This window comes from Triticum aestivum, chromosome 6D, assembly GCF_018294505.1.
Source record: "Triticum aestivum cultivar Chinese Spring chromosome 6D, IWGSC CS RefSeq v2.1, whole genome shotgun sequence".
Classification (NCBI taxonomy): domain Eukaryota; kingdom Viridiplantae; phylum Streptophyta; class Magnoliopsida; order Poales; family Poaceae; genus Triticum; species Triticum aestivum.
In genome coordinates, this window is record NC_057811.1 from 458,948,477 (window position 1) to 458,956,263 (window position 7,787).

The 7,787-nt window shown below is 37.3% G+C and overlaps 1 non-coding gene across 1 annotated transcript; it reads left to right on the top strand.

Annotated features, from left to right (window-relative positions):
- Positions 1 to 6,840: 6,840 nt before the first annotated feature.
- Positions 6,841 to 6,911, top strand: TRNAC-GCA (transfer RNA cysteine (anticodon GCA)). Its single transcript has one exon. It is a non-coding gene; the product is annotated as a tRNA-Cys (tRNA).
- Positions 6,912 to 7,787: the final 876 nt, after the last annotated feature.

Sequence of the window (7,787 nt, forward strand, 5' to 3'; positions counted from 1 at the left end):
GATGCCACGTGTCGGTCACCCTTGACGAAAGCACTTCGGTGACGCACGATTTATCGTCATGGAAGTGGACACTTCCGTGATGATAATTTTGGTAATGTCATGGAACACTTCTACGACAGCACAGGTATGACTATCTTGATTCTGTCATAAGTTTGTCATGGATGTACATGCATGACAGAAAACGTGACCTTCTGTGACAAACACGTATCATCACGGAAGTGTATTTTTTTGTAGTGTGGGTAGCTTTGCTTATTTCTTACTTGGCTTACACTTGGTCTCAATTGAGACATGTATGTTCTAACTATTTTTGTTTCAGAAATTTAAAGCCAAGGTTAAAATCTTCTGAGCAAACCGATGCCAGTATAATTTCTTATCCAAAGACCTCGGAGATAGAGTGCAAAACACAATGCATAGCCGAATGGGGTGATGCAAAATCTGAACCATTCGTTTGCTTAACTCCAAAGCCGTTCTCACAACAAGATCGGCTAGAGAATAAAAGTTTACCTTCAATTCAAGCATGTGTGATCAAATATTTGATTTGTTGTTGAGAAATAATTATATTAGAATTCTTGATCACCATGTTGAGCTATCTGTCCAGGGACGAATGTATTGTAAGCTGCATGATTCGTCCAAGCGTAATTTTGAGGATTGCAACATGTTTCGTCAAATAGTTAAATCGGCCATTGATAAAGGACGATTGAAATTTGTTGAGACACCAAGAGATGAGCAGTCTATTCCGATTGGGCCCGATGGAAGAAAGTTTTTAAATTGGTTGCTTCAAGCCGATCCATTTAAAGAGAAGGTAAAAACTGCAGGTGATGAGATCAAGCTTTCAAGTAAAGAAGTTGTTGAAGAGCATAATGAACATAATCTTGAGGGCGAGAATTCCATCGAAGCTACAATGGAGATGCCAAGGACTGGGGGGCAGCAAGCAAATCCAATGATCGATGAAAGCAAACCAAAAGAAAACAAAGGCCGAAATAAGCGCAAGTGTAAGAGATCAAAAATCACCTTCGCTGAACTATTGGATAAATATCAAAAGAAAAGTGAAGAGAAGAATGCTTATCGGCCAAATCATGCAAAGAAACCAAGATCACCCCCAAGGCGCAAATATGAGGATCGGTATTGGCAAAGTGAGAATTTTAATGCAACATATTCATATCCTTATTTTGGGCCGCCAATGTCAATACCGTGGATGCCTCCCTATTCTCATATAGATCCATATCCATCATGGGACAGGTATGATACAAGGGCACATTCTCCATCTTATTTTAGACCATCTCACCAATATTATGCAGCTCCGAGAAGATCAACATTTGAACAATCACATGTTAAAGACCGTTTCAATCATAAGGAGTCGGTCCAGAACTCAAGGAAGAAGAAAGAGGTGGTCAAGCAAGTTTACGGTGTTAAAAGAGATGGTCGTAAGAGTGCAACTTCAGATTTGATCTCAAATGAAAAATACCCAATTAAAGTGTTGACATTGGCTACTAAAGGCAATGAGACGAAGCAACCAATTATTGAGAATCAAAGTGCCAAATCTGAAGAAAATAAGTTGAGAGTGCACAAGGCCAAAAAGGAATTGCCATTGGTCAAAACAAAATCACAGCCGAGATGCCCACTCGGCTTATCGTATTGGCAAAAGAGGGAATTACAAAAACTTAGTGCATAAGAACTTGAAGAAAGGAACATGACATGGGTTCCCAAGGGAAGTGCTCAAAATAATAATTATGTGCAAGCTTCCATTACAAGAAGTGTGGCAAAGGTGAAGAAGGAAAAGAGTGAAAACTATGAAGGACCAAGATTAAGGTTTCAGCATCTTCGGTCTACACATTGTCCATATTCTTCAACTATGCCATTAACGCCTATGCCATGGAATTCGTCATCAAGTATGATTGGTAACCCTCAATGGGCTTATTTTAATCAATGGATGCAATATAATTTCTTACATCATGAAAGGGTATTACCAAGTCACTATACATTTGATTAGCTACAAGTTTGTTGCTGATCCAAAGGGCCGAAATACTTGATTTGTCATTTCATTTGTTTATTTCGGCTATATGTGCTTTGAATGAAGTTTACATGGTAATGGCCGATATTTATCTATCGTCCTAAGAGTATGTCAATGCATGGCCGGTGCAATATTCTAACATCGTCCTTAATTTGATTGGAGAGCGAGACAAGGTACGTGCTCATGGAAATTTATATTTATATTTGAATGGAGTTAAGACATCATGACCAATGTCATTGAATACATGATGCATAGACCAATTCATTTACAGAATTGGCTAGGGGGCTTATACTTTGTTTGGATATGATTTGGCTTATGCATCTTTGAGATCTATAAGAGGCCAAATCATAGCTGATTTTATTACTGAACATCGGATTAGTGACATGCATAATATTGATATTATCCTTGTCTCTCCAGTACTATGAAGATTATGTTTTGATGGTTCAATTCGTAGCAATGGCCAAAGTGTTGGTGTTGTATATATATCTCCTTATGGTACTATTTGTGAAGCCTCATGCCTCTTAGAATATTTTTATGCACGATTAATCAAAGCCGAATATGCATCGTTATTCGGATTGAATCTTTTACTTGCTATAGGTGCTATACATTTTGAGGCTTTTAGTGATTCGTTATGAGTAGTGCAACAAATATCCAAGGGTTATCAATGTTTTGACGAATCACTTGTAGTTTATATTGGGGTATGTATAGATGCAAAATTTACCTTGAGTTGCTTTTAAATTGTTCATATATTTAGACATGACAATTTAAAAGAGTTGGAACAGCAAGCATCCGGCTACTATGTTAATCATGGTGTATTGCATTTCTCTCAATAGCCGATGCTGGTCTTGTCAACATAGGTAAGGCCGAACTGAAGTCCACAGCTTCGGCCACTAATGAAATTTTTATGCTGGCGGAAGTAAGGATCGGAGAAAGTTTATTGTTGATTATCTACAAAATCCTAGCAAAAGGGTGAACAATATGGTTCGGAGGATGACCTTGAGATACATATCCATGGAACTTTATCATCGGATTGTTAATCAAGTTGAGAAGATTTCGCCTAAGTTTGCATCAAGCATTCAAAAATGATAATGGCCGATATATAATTATTTCCCTAAGAATATAAATGGCCGATGGAGTGTTGACATCGCGCTTAGAACAAACTTCGTGCAAGCTATTTTTCGGCACACAAGTCTTGCCGAAAAACAGGGGGGCATGTGTTGACACCAGATTTTGGCATGGTCAAAAACATAATTAAGAAGGCCTCAAATGGAAAAGTGCTCAAAGTGAGGAATTCCGCATCGTCAAAAGGAGAAACTTTGATATTTGGGCCAAAGCCATCCGGTCTCATCTCTAAGGCCGAAGTTGTGTTTGAAGTACTGTGATTTTGTATCCAAAACACTATTCGGCTGATTACACCCCCAAGATGGGCCCATATGAGAAAAGTTTCTACACTAATTGTCTTCGTCTTGTCGAAAAGATCGATTTTGATATAAAAATCATCTCAATCCGAGATGGTATGCAAAAGTTAGAGCCATTCGAATGTAGCCCTGCCAGGAGGCTACATATGGCGCGCCCCACAAGACATGATGTCTGATGGGTAGCGCCACCACTCGGCTGTCTTGCGCGAGCGATTCAGCCCCGAAGATGGCCTCAAAGCAAAAAACGTTCAACATGAAAATTGTTCATCTCGTCGAAACGATTAAATTTGCTTTTGGGCGCATTTTATCCGAGGTAGTTTACTATCACAAAAAAGACCCGCAAGGTACAACCAGTTTAAACCGAATAGTTTTGAAAAGTTCGGACAAAACCAATCCGAATTTGACTAGGGTTTTGGGCATGAATCCAAACATTTTCCTTGCACGGGAGGTCCAGCTGCCTCTTATATATCTAAAGGGTGATGGCCGATTGAACAACACACAATCGATCTGTCAATATACCACTTTTTACCTTTACTTTTATCCTCTCCCTTGTTCTTCTTCTTCCTCGTTCTTCGTTCGTTCTTCTTCATTGCAGGGCGGCGAACCTCGAGGCCCTAGGGGCGGTCAGGTCGACCTAGGGCAGCCCATAGCCGTCGCGTGCCCTGACGGGGTCCCTCCCGGGCGTGTGGGGTTTCGGGTCATCAAAAGCGCCCGCCGGATTACTTGTGTACCGCGCTTCCGGACGGGTCTCCTTCGACGTGAGCTGCGGTGCATCACCCTCGGCGCTGGAGATACACGGTGACGTGTTCATGTGCGAACAGTTTACATCCACCGGACCTCAACTAATCAACCACCGTGTACATTACAGAGTTTATGGTATGAGTGAACCAAATCTTCTATTCTACCCCTAATAATAAAGAGGCTAGTGCTTCTGGTGGTTCGTCATTAAAATCGCCCCTAAAGTTGTAAAATATTACCCACCAATGCCACCAGTAAGTGACAAAAAAACGTTTTGCAGGGTTCCCCTTACTGGGCCGGCCCAAGTATAGGGACCCCTATACTGCGCTCCGCATGCTGGACAAACACACAACACGCCTGTTTGGGCCAGCTCATGTGCAGGCGCCTGTTTTAAAAGCTTTTAATCTTATTTTTCTGTTCCATTTTCGTTTTTTTCCTACTTTAAATAATTTGGAACTTCAAAAAAATGAAATTTCAAAAACTGTTAATCTTTAAATAAAGTGTTCAAGAAAACATAAAATATTTGTGAATTCATAAAATTCCCGGGTTTTTTCTAAAAATGTTCGCATATTCAGAAAAATGTCCTAAAATTTTGAAAACAGTTCTTGTATTATAAAAGAGTTTATTTATTCATAAACTGTTTACTAAGTCTGAAAATGTTCATGTATTTTAAATAATGTTCATGAATTATTGAAAAAAATGTTCATCTATTCTAGAATTGTTCGCCGACTCAAAATAAAATGCTTAAACCCGTTGACAATATAAAAAACGTTCACAATTTTAGAAAAATGTTTGTAAATAGTAAGAAATGTTCACGATTTTTAAAAATGTTCCCAAGTTTGTAAAAAATGCTCACGAATGATCGAAGGTGTGTAGTTAAACAGTAATACTTGTGAGTCTTTGCGGCTATATACCCACGTGAATATTGAAGTATGTTTAAAAAAAGGTATCTTTAAATTCAGAATAATTGTTTGAATTACCAAGTTTTTCTACAACCATGATATTTTTTCAAAAATGTAAACATTGCTTCAATTTGTGAATAAATTTAAAAAAGAAACACTTTCTTGCATTTGTGAAGAAATTTTCAAAATCATGCGATGAGATGTGGCCAAAATGTGGTCGTCGCCATGATTTTTTTCCTCCCGTTGAAACACACGGGCCCATTTGCTAGTAATGCAAAACAAAACTGACTTGCCCCTTCCTAATTGATGGATAGGTACCGGATGCAACTCTACGTAATAATCTTAATTTCCCCACCCACAAATACTAGCTAGCTAGCTAGATTTTGGGAAGAAGAGGAATCTATCTACGGAGCAAACTGATCCCAAAAAGTAGCCCTTCTGTAATAATAATAATAATAATAATAATAATAATAATAATAATAATAATAATAATAATAATAATAAGTGTTTTTGGCGTACTCACCGATACTACCTATAAGTGACAAAAAAAAACGTTTCACACAGGGGATCCTCCGCCTGGGCCGGCCTATGCTGTAAGGACCTCCTATACTGCGCTCTGCGCGCTGGGATAACACGCAGCACGCCCGTTTGGGCCGGCTCATGTGCCGGCGGCCTGTCGTTAAGTTTCGTTTTTCTATTTTTCTTTTTTCTTTTCATTTTTGTTTTTCTCCTTTAAATTATTTGATACTTCAAAAAAGTTTCAATTTCTTTTAGAAAAGCATATAAAATATTTACTAAATCTTAAAATGTTTTTGGATCCAAATAATGTTCGTAAATTTGTAAAAAAATGTTCGCTTATTAAAAAAAGTTTGAAATTTTGAAAACAAATGTTTGGGAAATAAAAAATGTTCATTATTTAAAAAAATTCATGTATTAAAAAATGTGAATGAAATTGAACAATATGTTCGCCAAAATATTATCGATGATGCAACAAAAGGTTGTCATGGCCATTGAAGATTATGATTTTTTTCTGCCGCTGCAACGCACGGGCCCTTTTGCTAGTACTAGTGAATATACTTACAAGCTAGAATGGTAGCCATTGTGGAATTCTAAAATAAAGTAAGTCCCTTTTTTAAGTACATGCCAATCTAGTTATCCACCTCTCCCCATATCCATGCTTTTCTTTTATCGTAATTTCACTTGGGTAGGCCAAGATAGTCAGGTTATACTCTATATCAGAGCAAATTTCCTTCTTTTATTCAAGATGTTTTAATTTAATACTTTGAAAAATTAAAGCATGATTCCCCATAGAGATATGTACATAAAGGGGATCTTTGGATAATAATGTTGTTCGGACCTAAAGTTTACCTATACACGGATTAAGCATAAAGCCATAATATTTTATTATGCCATTGAAGGGGGGGGGAGATAATACCGATTTAAGAGTAGTTCACTACTGCAATAAAAAAAGAGAATTCTAGTTAACGGTTCCAATTTATTCTGAATTTTGCAGCCTGTGGATAGAAATCCACTTTTTCTTCTTTTTCATCTCAATAGAAAGAAATGGGAAGTTTTATTGTGTTAACAATGTATGTTTTAAGATAGAATCTATCGAGGAGAATAATAGAAACTGGATCAAAAAAAGCAGGAATAGATTTTTTGAAAAAGATTGGAAAAAAGTAAGTAGAATTATATTCAAAATAAAAGGGGCTTTTCGTAAGAAAACGTGGATGAATACTTGTTGTTTTCTAGATTTTTGATCGGATTTTTTGGCGGCATGGCCAAGCGGTAAGGCAGGGGACTGCAAATCCTTTATCCCCAGTTCAAATCTGGGTGCCGCCTGATCAATAAAATACTTAGGTTTTTTTATAGTGCTGATCGAATTCGATAAATTTTTACTTCGCATAAGTTCGGGCAAGAGAGTAACTGGGCCTGCCGATACTGGGTTTAGAGAAACCATACCATAGTTCTATCCTCAAACTAGGGTTAGGATTTGTTTTGACGGTAGTGGCCAAAATGGTTATCAATAGAATAGGGGTGAGGTAGTGTTTCCTTATTCTTTTATTATATGAATTTGAATTGGTTCTTAATTGAGATTCGATTTGATAATTTTAAAATACGAGGATAAGATGTCAGAAATCTTGGTATCCAAAGAAAGGTCCCTAAGGGGCATTCTTTTTTTTTCAATCTAAGATTCAAGAAGGGACTCCACGAAAGAATATCAAGACTTACTAATTATTATACATTTTTTTATCGTACATCTTATGTTACCTACATACACTAAAGTAAGGACTACTTAATTCTAACGAGAATCAGATTAAATAGGTCGATCAAAAATCAATTTAGGAGTTGTGATAAAGTCTCTTCATTCTTTCATAGAATGATACAAAGCAAGGCTGCAGGGTTTAGGTCAAAAATAAACATAGGTAAGGTAGGTATCCAATAAATATTTATCTATCGATAATTTTATGGTATATTCGGGCGTCCTTTGCTTAAAAAAAAGAGTAACAAAAGGAATAAAAAATCTTCCTATTCCCGCTTCTTCTATTCAGGACATCATTCCCGTACTCTTTCTTTTTTAAGGAAAAAAGGGCTATAGTATCGTATTTTTAATGCTCTCTAATTCTACCAGAATTCCTATAAGAATTTGTTAGGAGTAAATTCCTTGAACTGATTGATCCATGGCCTTAGGGCGGAATCCCTTTTTGACTCTGTACC